The sequence below is a fragment of the Delphinus delphis genome, chromosome 17 (assembly GCF_949987515.2).
Source record: "Delphinus delphis chromosome 17, mDelDel1.2, whole genome shotgun sequence".
In the NCBI taxonomy this organism is placed as follows: Eukaryota; Metazoa; Chordata; class Mammalia; order Artiodactyla; family Delphinidae; genus Delphinus; species Delphinus delphis.
The window spans coordinates 67,095,909-67,111,013 of NC_082699.1; the positions used below are offsets into that span (position 1 = coordinate 67,095,909).

Here is a 15,105-nt window from a genome sequence, read left to right on the forward strand (position 1 = left end):
TCATTTTATACAAGGGACTTGTGGTATCCTCAGATTTCGGTGCCTGAGGGGGCATGGGGGGTCCTGGAACCAATACCCCTTATATATACCGAGGGACGGCTCTAGTGACTTTCCCTATAGTATGTGCATAATAATTACAGGTAAAAGTCTGACTTATGAAGCTATAATCTCTACCTTGCTGGATCTTCTACAGAAAAGGCGGGAAATTCCAAATGAGCTTGTCCCAAACTGAGCTCAACTAAGCTGGACAACAATTTCAGTCTTCAAGTTCATTTTAGCAGTGCTAAAACTCAATTGTAGTGTGAGCCTTTGCTGTGTGACTTCCTCATGGCTTGTGCTCCCTGTTGGTGCGCATATCTGAAAATGAACAAAACAGGCATTTGGTTAATTATATATTTTTCAACCTGAACAAATTTTATTCCTGAAGTTAGCCCAGCCTTTGCTTGTTTATTTGCTACTCCAAATAAGACAGTGAGCTATGTGGGCTAACAGAGCAATTTTTGCATCCAAAAAATTACAACAATAATTTAAGAATCCCAAAAAGAAAGAGGAAGAGGAGGACAAGTAAGGATATTTATTTTCAACTAACACAGTGTGTTCTCTCTACCAGCCACTGCCAGAAGTAAGAGACAGGCAGCAATACCTCTCCATCAAGAAGCATGCAGCCTTGGAGTCCATATGTTCTCTGAAATGCATATTTTCCAACACAGTGGTTCCCAGCAAGGACTTTAAAACCGGAATGGCCTGGGTTTGAATTTTGGCATCATCACTTACTGCTGTTTCATTTGTCAAGTTTTTAATCTCTGTTTCCTCATTTGTAAAATGGTACTTTTATTATTGTTTGGAAGGCATTTCTTAATTATCATCATTCATGTTCAATACAAACCGTTACCATTTGTATAAAAGTTTGGGATATTGCAAAGCACTTTGACATATGTTATTGTTTTTATCCCTGAGATGCCTCTGTGAAGTCAAGGAAAGGTATCGTTACTCCTGTTTTATGTGTAAGGAAATTGAGTCTGAAAAAGTTAGATGACTTGCCCATGGCCACCAAGGAAGACAGTCTTAGACTCAATCCCAGGTCTTCAAATTCACAATGCTATGCTCTTTCCCATCAGTACGCTGCCTACTCCCTTACTAAAGGTGACCTGGAAGTCCTCTGGTTGCTGTAGGCAAAGATTTATTTCAAAAATCCATCTTCCTGCAACAACCCATAAACCAGGCAGACTCCAACCACGCCAGACAAATGCAAGTCTACTAAATGCCTTTTCTCCAGGATGACCGATATCAACAATGATGATCTTCACAAGAAATTCTTGCACATTCCCTGGGGCTTCCTGCCAGGAATCAGGTCATTTTAAGAACACATTTAATACATCTATGCTTTGAAAGGCAACTGCTATTGGCATGCTCAGGAGCACGCTATCACAAGGCAGCCCACTCCTTGAGCTTTGGCTGCTGAAGGCAAGGGCAATTAACTGGCCTCCCAGCTTTTCATCACAGAATTCTCCCAGCATGGAATCTGAGTGATCGTAGGGTCAAAGGCCATTTGCCTGGGGTGTGCTCTCTGATGCAGAAATGTCTGGGCCTGGGCCTTGGATCGTAAAGCAGTATGGCTCAGATTTTCTTGAATGTAATCCTCAGTTTAAAAAAAAAATATATATATATATATATATATATGGGAGGACCTTCAAGATGGCGGAGGAGTAAGCCGTGGAGATCACCTTCCTCCCCACAAATACATCAGAAACACATCTACATGTGGAACAACTGCTACAGAACACCTACTGAACGCTGGCAGAAGACCTCACACCTCCCAAAAGGCAAGAAACACACCACGTACCTGGGTAGGGCAAAAGAAAAAAGAAAAAACATAGACAAAAGAATAGGGATGGGACCTGCACCTCTGGGAGGGAGCCGTGAAGGAGGAAATGTTTCCACACACTAGAAAGCCCTTCACTGGCGGAGATTGCAGGGGGCGGGGCAGGGGGAGGGGGAAAGCTTCACAGCCACGGAGGAGAGCATAGCAATAGGAGTGCAGAGGGCAAAGCGGAGAGATTCCCGCACAGAGGATCGGTGCCGACCGGCACTCACCAGCCCGAGAGGCTTGTCTGCTCAGCCGCCGGGGCGGGCGGGGCTGGGAGCTGAGGCTTGGGCTTCGGAGGTCGGATCGCAGGGAGAGGACTGGGGTTGGTGGCGTGAACACAGCCTGAAGGGGGCTAGTGCGCCACAGCTAGCCAGGAGGGAGACCGGGAAAAAGTCTGGACCTGCCTAAGAGGCAAGAGACCATTGTTTTGGGGTGCGTGAGGAGTGGGGATTCAGAGCACCACCTTAATAAGCTCCAGAGATGGGCGCGAACCGCGGCTATCAGCCCAGACCCCAGAGACGGGCATGAAATGGTAAGGCTGCTGCTGCAGCCACCAAGAAGTCTGTGTGCAAGCACAGGTCACTATCCACACATGCCCTCCCAGGAGCCCATACAGCCCGCCATTGCCAGGGTCCTGTGATCCAGGGACAACTTCCCTGGGAGAACCGGCCTCTACCACCACAGGCTCACCCTGCATTCCGTACCCCTCCCTCCCCCCAGCCTGAGTGAGCCAGAGCCACCAAATCAGCTGCTCCTTTAACCCCATCCTATCTGGGCAGGGAACAGATGCCCTCAGGTGAGCTACACGCAGAGGCAAGGCCAAATCAAAAGCTGAAACCCAGGAGGTGAGCAAACAAAGAAGAGAAAGGGAAATCTCTCCCAGCAGCCTCAGGAGCAGCAGATTAAATCTCCACAATCAACTTGATGTACCCTGCATCTCTGGAATACCTGAACAGACAACAAATCATCCTAAAGTTGAGGTGGTGGACTTTGGGAGCAACTGTAGACTTGGGGTTTGCTTTCTGCACCTAATTTGTTTCTGGTTTTATGTTTATCTTAGTTTAGTATTTAGAGTTTATTATCATTGGTAGATTTCTTTATTAATTTGGTGGCTGTTTTCGTTTTTTTTTCATCTTATGCATAGATATATATTTCTTTCTTTTCTTTCTCATTTTGTGCGTGTGTATGTGTATGCTTCTTTGTGTGATTTTCTCTGTACAGCTTTGCTTTTACCATTTGTCCTAGGGTTCTGTGTTTCCATTTTTGGGGGGTTCTTTTTTTTTTGTTAGTATAGTTTTTAGCACTTGTTGTCATCGGTGGATTTGTTGTTTGGTTTGGTTGCTCTCTTCTTTCTTTCTTTCTTTTTTTAAATTACTTTTTAAATTTTTTATTTTTAATAATTTTTTAATTTTAATAATGTTATTTTATTTTTCTTTCTTTCTTTTTTTCTCCCTTTTCTTCTGAGCTGTGTAGTTGACAGGGACCTGGTGCTCCAGCTGGGTTTCAGGCCTGTGCCTCTGAGGTGGGAGAGCCGAGTTCAGGACACTGGTCCACCAGAGACCTCCCAGCTCCATGTAATATCAAATGGCGAAAGCTCTCCCAGAGATCTCCATCTCAACACCAAGACCCAGTTCCACTCAATGACCAGCAAGCTACAGTGCTGGACACCCTATGGAAAACAACTAGCAAGACAGGAACACACCCCACCCATTAGCACAGAGGCTGCCTAAAATCATAATAAGGCCACAGACACCCCAAAACACACCACCGGACACAGTCCTGCCCACCAGAAAGACAAGATCCAGCCTCATCCACCAGAACGCAGGCACCGGTTCCATCCACCAGGAAGCATACACATCCCACTGAACCAACCTTAGCCACTGGAGGCAGACACCAAAAATAACGGGAACTACGAACTTGCACCCTGCGAAAAGGAGGCCCCAAACACAGTAAGTGAAGCAAAATGAGAAGACAGAGAAACACACAGCAGATGAAGGAGCAAGGTAAAAACCCACCAGACCAAACAAATGAAGAGGAAATAGGCAGTCTACCTGAAAAGGAATTCACAGTAATGATAGTAAAGATGATCCAAAATCTTGGAAATCGATTAGACAAAATACAAGGAACGTTTAACAAGGACCTAGAAGAAACAAAGAGCAAAGAAACAATGAAGAACAACACAATAAATGAAATTAAAAATTGTCTAGAAGGAATAGATAGCAGAATAACTGAGGCAGAAGAACGGATAAGTGACCTGGAAGATAAAATAGTGGAAATAAGTACAGCAGAGCAGAATAAAGGAAAAAGAATGAAAAGAATTGAGGACAGTCTCAGAGACCTCTGGGACAATATTAAACGCACCAACATTCGAATTATAGGGGTTCCAGAAGAAGAAGAGAAAAAGAAAGGGACTGAGAAAATATATGAAGAGATTATAGTTGAAAACTTCCCTAATATGGGAAAGGAAATAGTCAATCAATTCCAGGAAGTGCAGAGAGTCCCATACAGGATAAATGCAAGGAGAAACACACCAAGACACATATTAATCAAATTGGCAAGAATTAAATACAAAGAAAAATTATTAAAAGCAGCAAGGGAAAAACAACAAATAACATACAAGAGAACCCCCTTAAGGTTAACACCTGATCTTTCAGCAGAAATTCTGCAAGCCAGAAGGGAGTGGCAGGACATATTTAAAGTGATGAAACGGAAAAACCTACAACCAAGATTACCCTACCCAGCAAGGATCTCATTCACATTTGATGGGGAAATCAAAAGCTTTACAGACAAGCAAAAGCTAAGAGAATTCAGCACCACCAAACCAGCTTTACAACAAATGCTAAAGGAACTTCTCTAGGCAGGAAACACAAGAGAAGGAAAAGACCTACAATAACAAACTCAAAACAATTAAGAAAATGGGAATAGGAACATACATATTGATAAATACCTTAAATGTAAATGGATTAAATGCTCAAATCAAAAGACACAGACTGGCTGAATTGATACAAAAACAAGACCCATATATATGCTGTCTACAAGAGACCCACTTCTGACCTAGGGACACATACAGACTAAAAGTGAGGGGATGGAAAAAGATACTCCATGCAAATGGAAATCAAAAGGAAGCTGGAGTAGCAATTTCCATATCAGAAAAAATAGACTTTAAAATAAAGACTATTACAAGAGACAAAGAAGGACACCACATAATGATCAAGGGATCAATCCAAGAAGAGATATAACAATTGTAAATATTTATGCACCCAACATAGGAGCACATCAATACATAGGCAAATGCTAACAGCCATAAAAGGGAAAATCAACAGTAACACAATCATAGTAGGGGACTTTAACACCCCACTTTCACCAATGGACAGATCATCCAAAATGGAAATAAATAAGGAAACACAAGCTTTAAATGATACATTAAACAAGATGGGCTTAATTGATATTTATAGGACATTCCATCCAAAAACAACAGAATACACTTTCTTCTCAAGTGCTCATGGAACATTCTCCAGGATAGATCATATCTTAGGTCATAAATCAAGCTTGGGTAAATTTAAGAAAATTGAAAGCGTATCAAGTACCTTTTCGGACCACAGTGCTATGAGACTAGACATCAAATACAGGAAAAACTCTGTAAAAAATACAAACACATAGAGGCTAAACAATACACCACTAAATAACCATGAGATCACTGAAGAAATCAAAGAGAAAATCAAAAAATACCTAGAAACAAATGACAATGAAAACACGATGACCTAAAACCTATGGGATGCAGCAAAAGCAGTTCTAAGAAGGAAGTTTATAGCAATACAACCCTACCTCAAGAAACAAGAAACATCTCAAATAGACAACCAACCTTTACACCTAAAGCAATTAGAGAAAGAAGGACAAAAAAAACCCCCAAAGTTAGCAGAAGGAAAGAAATCATAAAGATCAGATCAAAAATAAATGAAAAAGAAATGAAGGAAACAATAGCAAAGATCAGTAAAAATAAAATCTTGTGCTTTCAGAAGATAAAATTGATAAACCATTAGCCAGACTCATCAAAGAAAAAAGGGGAAAGACTCAAATCAATAGAATTAGAAATGAAAAAGGAGAAGTAACAACTGACACTGCAGATATACAAAGCATCATGAGAGATTACTACAAGCAACTCTATGCCAATAAAATGGAGAACCTGGAAGAAATGGACAAATTCTTAGAAGAGCACAACCTTCTGAAACTGAACCAGGAAGAAATAGAAAGTATAAACAGAGCAATCAAATGCATGGAAATTGAGACTGTGATTAAAACTCTTCCAACAAACAAAAGCCCAGGACCAGATGGCAAATTCTATCAAACATTTAGAGAAGAGCTAACACCTATCCCTCTATCAAACATTTAGAGAAGAGCTAACACCTATCCTTCTATCAAACATTTAGAGAAGAGCTAACACCTATCCTTCTATCAAACATTTAGAGAAGAGCTAACACCTATCCTTCTCAAACTCTTCCAATATATAGCAGAGGGAGGAATACTCCCAAACTCATTCTACGAGGCCACCATTACACTGATACCAAAACCAGAAAAAGATGTCACAAAAAAAGAAAACTACAGGCCAATATCACTGATGAACACAGATGCAAAAATCCTCCACAAAATACTAGCAAACAGAATATAAAAGCACATTAAAAGGATCATACACCATGATCATACACCATGATCAATTGGGGTTTATACCAGGAATGCAAGGGTTCTTCAATATAGGCAAATCAATCAACATGATACACCATATTAACAAATTGAAGGAGAAAAACCATATGATCATCTCAATAGATGCAGAAAACCTTCTGAAAATATTCAACTCCCATTTACAATAAAAACCCTCCAGAAAGTAGGCATAGAGGGAACTTACCTCAACATAATACAGGCCATATATGACAAACCCACAGCCAACATCATTCGCAATGGTGAAAAACTGAAACCATTTCCACTAAGATCAGGAACAAGACAAAGTTATCCACGCTCACCACTATTATTCAACATAATTTTGGAAGTTTTAGCCACAGCAATCAGAGAAGAAAAAGAAATAAAAGGAATACAAATTGGAAAAGAAGAAGTAAAGCTGTCACTGTTTGCAGATGACATCATATTACAGATAGAGAATCCTAAAGATGCTACCAGAAAACTACTAGAGCTAATCAATGAATTTGGTAAAGTAGCAGGATACAAAATTATTGCCCAGAAATCTCTTGCATTCCTATACACTAATGATGAAACATCTGAAAGAGAAATTAAGGAAACACTCCCATTTACCACTGCAACAAAAAAAATAAAATACCGAGGAATAAACCTACCAAAGGAGACGAAAGACCTGTATGCAGAAAACTGTAAGACACTGATGAAAGAAATTAAAGATGATACAAACAGATGGAGAGATATACCATGTTCTTGGATTGGAAGAATCAACATTGTGAAAATGACTATACTACACAAAGCAATCTATAGATTCAATGCAATCCCTATCAAATTACCACTGGCATTTTTCACAGAACTAGAACAAAAAATTTCAAAATTTGTATGGAAACACAAAAGATCCTGAACAGCCAAAGCAATCTTGAGAAAGAAAAACGGAGCTGGAGGAATCAGGCTCCTGGACTTCAGACTATGTTGCAAAGCTACAGTAATCAAGACAGTATGGTACTGGCATAAAAACAGAAATGTAAATCAATGGAACACGATAGAAAGCCCAGAGATAACCCATGCACATACGGTCACCTTATCTTTGATGAAGGAGGCAAGAATATACAATGGAGAAAAGACAGCATTTTCAATTAAGTGGTGCTGGGAAAACTGGACAGCTACATGTAAAAGAATGAAATTAGAACACTCCCTAACACCATACACAAAAATAAACTCAAAATGGAGTAAAGACCTAAATGTAAGGCCAGACATTATAAAACTCTTAGAGGAAAACATAGGCAGAACACTCTATAACATAAATTACAGCAAGATCCTTTTTGACCCACCTCCTACCGTAATGGAAATAAAAACAAGAATAAACAATTGGGACCTAATGAAACTTAAAAGCTTTTGCACAGCAAAGAAATGATAAAGAGGATGAAAATACAACCTTCAGAATGGGAGAAAATATTTGCAAATGAAGCAACTGACAGAGGATTAATCTCCAAAATTTACAAGCAGCTCATGCAGCTCAGTATCAAAAAAAACAAACAATCCAATCCAAAAATAGGCAGAAGACCTAAACAGACATTTCTCCAAAGAAGATATACAGATTGCCAACAAACATATGAAAAGATGCTCAACATCACTAATCATTAGAGAAATGCAAATCAAAACTGCAATGAGGTATCACATCACACAGGTCAAAATGGCCATCATCAAAAAATCTACAAACAATAAATGGTGGAGAGGGTGTAGAGAAAAGGGAACCCTCTCGCACTGTTGGTGGGAAGGTAAATTGATACAGCCACAATGGAGAACAGTATGGAGGTTCCCTAAAAAACTAAAAATAGAACTACCATAGGACCCAGCAATCCCACTACTGGGCATATACCCTGAGAAAACCATAATTCAAAAAGAGTCGTGTAGGGGCTTCCCTGGTGGCGCAGTGGTTGAGAGTCCGCCTGCCGATGCAGGGGACACGGGTTCGTGTCCCGGTCCGGGAGGATCCCGCATGCCGCGGGGCGGCTGGGCCCGTGAGCCATGGCCGTTGAGCCTGTGCTCCGCAACGGGAGAGGCCACAACAGTGAGAGGCCCGTGTACCGCAAAAACAAACAAACAAAAAAAAAAGAGTCGTGTAACACAATGTTCATTGCAGCTCTACTTACCATAACCAGGACATGGAAGCAACCTAAATGTCAATTGACAGATGAATGAATAAAGAAGATGTGGCACATATATACAATGGAATATTACTCAGCCAAAAGAAATGAAATTGAGTTACTTGTAGTGAGGTGGATGGACCTAGAGTCTGTCATGCAGAGTTAAGTAAGTTAGAAAGAGAAAAACAAATACCGTATGCTAACACATATATATGGAATCTAAAAAAATAAAGTGGTTCTGAAGAACCTAGGGGCAGGACAGCAATAAAGATGCAGATGTAGAGAATGGACTTGAAGACACGGGGAGGGGGAAGGGTAAGCTGGGACGAAGTGAGAGAGTGACATGGATGTATATACACTACCAAATGTAGAATAGATAGCTAGTGGGAAGCAGCCGCATAGCACAGGGAGATCAGCTCGGTGCTTTCTGACCACCTAGAGGGATGGGATAGGGAGGGTGGGAGGGAGACACAAGAGGGAGGGGATATGGGGATATATGTATATGTATAGCTGATTCACTTTGTTATAAAGCAGAAACACACCATTGTAAAGCAATTATACTCCAATAAAGATGTTTATATATATATATTTGTTTATATCATGTGTACGTATGTTTATATCATGATCCAGTTACAGGTGCATTTGAAAACAGTGGGTAGAGAAATCAGTTTAGCGAGAGCAGCTAATACTTTAAAAATTAATTAGAGTAGAATAGAATAGATTGCTTGTAGTTGTACTAAATATCTGTCTATCTATCTATATATCTATTCACCTATCATCTAACAATTTATCTTTGAACTGGGACATCATGTTTAATTTATTTCTTACTGAGGTTCATAGTTAAAAATGCTTGAAAAACCCCAGTTCAAAGGAATGTCAATAGAAGGGGGCTGGAGTTGGTCAGGATTTGAAGGAAAAGCCATAATATGGTTTGAGAAGATACAGGGATTCTACCCCCTTCTGACTGGGTTTTTTCAATGGCTCCTCACCCTCGTTACCCAGTTCCCCCCCTTCCTTGCTTGGCATACACAGCCATAGGTGATCCATCTGCTGACATCTCCAGCCTCATGGCTAGCCGCTCGCGTCACCATCTCATCCTAAACTTCAGCAGCACCAAACTATTTGCCATTTGGGTAGCAATCCCAGTTTCCTCATCCCTACAGGCTTCTGCTCATATGTTTCTTCTATCTAGAATTCCTGTTCTCACTGTGCATTTGCTTTGGTAATGCCTGTTCATGCTTTCACTTGTTCACCTGAATCACCACCACCTACCTTCTCCAGGAAGCTTTTGTGCATCACTCAGCATTCATTCATTCATTTAGCATTTAACAAATATTCACAAGACACAGACCTAGTGCTGGAGATATTATGGTCAACCGGAAAGAAGCTCCTGCCCTCCTGGGAGTTTACATCTAATGGATGAACAGAAGGTAAATAAACAACTAAATATGTGATATAATGAAGCAAGTTGAAAAAAATGAAGCACAATAAGAGAGGGATGGGGTAGTCGAGGAAATCTTCACCTAAGGAGGAATTCTGAGCAGAAAACTGGGTTAGGCTACAGAGCAAGCCATGAGTATGTCTGGGGGAAGAGTATTTCAGAACAAGGGAACAGCAAATTCAAAGACTCTGAAGTGGAAGAGCGTCTGGTGGAGCTCGTTTATTCCTCCTCTGGGCAACTTAGCACCTTCTGTATACTTTTATTACACTGAATTATAATGTTCTTCTTTGTTTTTTCTACTTAAACATGAGCTTCTTGATGGTATCTAGGAACTAACTAAAAATGGATCCCCCTACATATTTGAGTGTGTGAAGAATGAAATCAATATATGATTAAGGAAATGACTGACAGAATGAATAAAAGAGTAAAGCTTTCCCCCTTCCTTCTTAGGATCCTCTGGAATAAGACAAGTATCTGTATCCAGGAGGAGCCCTGGAGAGGATATAATTCATTCTTGACTATATAGATAAGGAAATTGATACTCAGAGAAAAAAAGTCATTGCCTAGGGCCTCACTGGGAGAGTCAGGGCTAAATTCCAGGTCTCTTGAGACATTCAGGTCTGGTCTAGTAATCTTTCCATCAGGCCTGTAGCTATATCCTGAGGGGAAGGGAGAAGCAGGGGAGACCTGCCTGTCTGTGCTCAGCATTCCGGCAAAAGGAGCACTCCAAGAAATGTATACATTGAAAGGAAAACTCTGGAAAGGAAAAAAAGAAACAAACTTTCCCTAGAACTACCTCAGCTAATACAAGCAAAACCAAAAGAAAAGATGGGTAGATTGGTTAATTCTGTGAAAAATATGCCACATTAAGTTGAACCACCCAAACTCATTAGTTTGAAAAATATATTGCCTTTCAAAATATAGGTAGTTGTGTTAAATCAGGGTTTAGAAATTCCTCTTGGCTCTACAAATATTCAGTCTTGTGAAAAAAGATGCCATGCTCCTGAACATGTTTTCAACTGTCTAGAAAATGAATCTTAGAATATTAGGGCTAGAGAAAAGAAACTACTCCAGGGACTTCCCTGGTGGCACACTGGTTAAATCCGCCTGCCTACGCAGGGGACACGGGTTCGAGCCGTGGTCTGGGAAGATCCCACATGCCGTGGAGCATCTAAGCTCGTGTGCCACAACTACTGAGCCAGTGCTCTAGAGCCTGTGAGCCACAACTACTGAAGCCCACACACCTAGAGCCCGTGCTCCGCAACAAGAGAAGCCACCGCAATGAGAAGCCTGAGCACCGCAACAAAGAATAGGCCCCGCTCGCCAACTAGAGAAAGGCTGCGTGCAGCAACAAAAACCCAATGCAGCCAAAAATAAATATTTTTTGGAATAAAAATATTGTATATTTCTCTTATAATAAAGCCCTTTATGTCTTAATTTCTATAAAAAAAGATACCTTAATGCATACATCTATTTACACAGGAATTAGTAGAATTGATGCTTATCTGTGCCTGGCTTTAGTTATAAATTGTGTTCACTAAGGGAGTCTTTTTTTTTTTTTTATCCACACACACACACTGTATTTTATTTTTACAAGAGATAAATAAACTGACACCAAGCATTGTAAATGGATGACCACAACAAAAACAACAATGATTGCAATTACCAAACATGAAACACACTCACACTATGTCATAATATTGACATTCAGTCCAGTAATCCTCCACTGTAACAGTTCCTTTACTTTGCTGTGAAAATTGATTCGTATTATTTTTTGCCTCTGAGTCCTTGTGGGATTTTTTTTGTATTCAAACAGAAAGTCACAAAAATTATAATCATCAGTTTATAAAAGTATAATCATCAGTTCACTCAGTCCCATGTAATTAATTATTTTTCATCTTGATCTTTTGTTACCACTTTTATGAGTTCATGAGTTTTCCATTAGAGTTCTGAAAATGCTTATTCATTCAGTTCAGCAGTATAGTCAGTTACCAGAAACCTGTACTTGTCAGAGTCTTTTCCATGAATTCCTTGAAGATGAAACCCTTTTATAGGAACATTTTTGCAAAAGCATAAGAGTACACCCAGAACTGTCTGTAAATGACAAAAGACTTTAAAATGACCACGGTTAAAGATTTGATGAAAGTTCATAATAATGCAATTGACAAGGAAACTTAGTTATTTCTGAGATATACATTTTAAAGTAATAACTAGAATTATGACTTATAACATTATACCAGAACATATAAGATTTTTAGAAATTTCATGTAATGTCTGAAACATTTATATTAACATATATCCATACAAATAACCCAAAGAAAGTTTAGTATTAGTTGTTTTGTTTGTTTGCTTGTTTGTTTACACTGAAGGTTTTTATTAGTCATCAATTTTATACACATCAGTGTATACATGTCAATCCCAATCGCCCAATTTAGCACACCACCATCCCCACCCCACCATTGTTTTCCCCCCTTGGTGTCCATACGTTTGTTCTCTACATCTGTGTCTCAACTTCTGCCCTGCCGGTTCATCTGTACCATTTTTCTAGGTTCCACATACATGCATTAATATACGATATTTGTTTTTCTCTTTCTGACTTACTTCATTCTGTTTGACAGTCACTAGATCCATCCACGTCTCAAAAAATGACTCAATTTCGCTCCTTTTTATGGCTGAGTAATATTCCATTGTATATATGTGCCACATCAAAAATAAATATTTTTTAAAAATTTAAAAAAAAAACCTACTCCAAAGTCCTAATTTTATAATGTAGATGAGGAGGCAGAGCAGTGGTCTGCCAAGCCATGCCTACAACCCATGCCTGTTCTCTCTCCTGTAAGGGTCCTCCATCCCACCAGACTGCCTTTAGCTTGCCCACGGTAAAAATTGGGTTCTTTTGCGGGGTGGGGGGGGGTGTTTTTTGTCTTTTTTGGTTTTGGCCCCGCAGCGCAGCTTGCAGGATCTCAGTTCCCTGGACCAGGGATTGAACCCAGGCCACAGCAGTGGAAGCCCAGAATCCTAACCACTAGGCCACCAGGGAACCCCCAAGCTTGACCACTGTAGATCATTTGTCTTCCTCAACTGTGTGACAGAATCTTTCCCCCCAATTATAGGATGGGGTCTATAAGGATAATTGCAAAGCGCTGGACTCTATTACCCTTTTCCTAGATTCCAAGATGTCAGAAGAAAGATTGCAACATGATCACATCAAGTTGTGTCAGATAAAAAGAGTTTGCAAGAATCTTAAATCCAAGGACCTCTTTCTAATTTGCTCCGTTTCTCTTTGACCTTCAAATAAGGCTTAATGAGAGCTGATCTCACAAATATCCGTTTTTCTCAGCACAGCTTATATTGAAAGGAGACTTGGAGGTTCCTCCCAGATAACAATAAGGTTGTGAAATGTGCTCAAAGATAGTATCAATAATATGCCTTGGAGAGTTCTTTGCTTTTACATTTCTTAACTGATAGTCAAAGAGAATATTGTATATTTTTTAAAACAAACTTTTTATTTTTAGAATAATTTTAGGTTTACTTTTTGTTGCAGAGATAATATTGGAAGTTCCCATATACCCCTCACCTAGTTTCCCCAGTTGCTAACATCTTCTATAACCATGGTACATTTGTCACAACTAAGGAACCAAGATTGGTAATCATTATTAAACTATATTTTACCTAAACTAAATTTTACCTAATGTCCTTTTTCTGCTCCAGGATCCCATGCAGAAAACCATATTACATTTGGTCAACTGGTCTCCTTAGCCTTCTCTGGCCAGCAACAGTTTCCTCAGACTTGCTTTGTTTTTGATGACCTTGACCGTTTCGAAGACTACTGGTTAGAGACACTGCCCTTCAGTTTGGGTTTGTCTTATAACTTTTTTCACAGTTACACTGGTATTTTGGGTTTGGGGGAGGAAGACCACAGAGCTGAAGTGCCATTCTCATCACATCATGTCAAGGATACATGCAACCAACATGAGTGTCACTGGTGGTTGCTGTAATCACCTGGCTGAGAACTGGACTAAATAAAAATGACACAACTTTTAAATCATGTGTCAGAAATCACCTCGTTTGCCAAAACTCTTCTCACTACACTTTCCAGGAGTTTGCAAAACGTTCCACTTTCTTCTTCCCTCTAGTCCTTTGTTCATGCTGCTGCTTCTGCCTGGAACACAATTTCTCCTTTTGCCTTGGCTAATCCCCACTCATCCATCAATATTCAGTTCTGACCTTACATTTCTTCCAGGTCCCTCACTCTATTTAGGCAGGGTAGGGTATCTCTATTCTTTGTTCTCACAGAACCCAGCTTGGACCATTGGCAGGCTGCTTCATGTATACTTACTGTCTTACCACCTTGTTCTCATCTATGAGCTTTTTGAGGAACACGACCATGTACTACATATGTTTTTATCTTTAGTATCTACACATAGAAGGAACTTAAGCAATGCTCATTGAACAGATGAATGAATTGATAAGTCTGAGCCATAACACTGACCAATAAATATTATCTCCATTTTGAAAATGGGAAACTGAGGCTCAGTATACTAGATAACTTCCCCAAATTCACACAGCTAGTAAGGGCAAAGCCAAGACTCAATCCCAGGTCTTTTGACTACGTCCTTCTTTATAACTTCAACTTATTCTTAGAATCTGAAATTACAAGGGTTTGCCTGCTACCTGGTGATGTATATAAATTCCTTAGTATCTGCAGGTTGTTATTATGCCATCTTACCTCTTACCGTAGGTTCAGCTGGTACCATTTGGATCTTGACTACAGTGTTCTGATTTAGTTTAATGTACTGGGTATTGAGCATTAACTGTAAGAGCCCCATATTCTCTCCTAAAATTTAATGCACGGCCCCCAAGGGACTCCAAGAGCTTATCTCTTTCAAAGCAAGTTTATTTTAAGAGTGTCCTTAGTGTTGGAAGACAAAATGTGATCACTTACATTATTTGCACTCACTGCTCAT

At 39.9% G+C, this 15,105-nt stretch overlaps 1 protein-coding gene across 4 annotated transcripts in view; it reads right to left on the reverse strand.

Annotated features, from left to right (window-relative positions):
• LRATD2 (LRAT domain containing 2) overlaps positions 1 to 15,105 on the reverse strand; it is a 322,259-nt gene that overhangs the window by 229,559 nt on the left and 77,595 nt on the right. For 3 of the 4 annotated variants that reach the window (XR_009516651.1, XR_009516652.1, XR_009516653.1), the window contains exon 3: positions 175 to 357. The gene's annotated coding sequence lies outside the window, so the exon portion shown is untranslated. Of the gene's footprint in view, positions 1 to 174; positions 358 to 15,105 lie in introns of those variants that run through there. The other variant, XR_009516654.1, reaches the window with a different exon arrangement.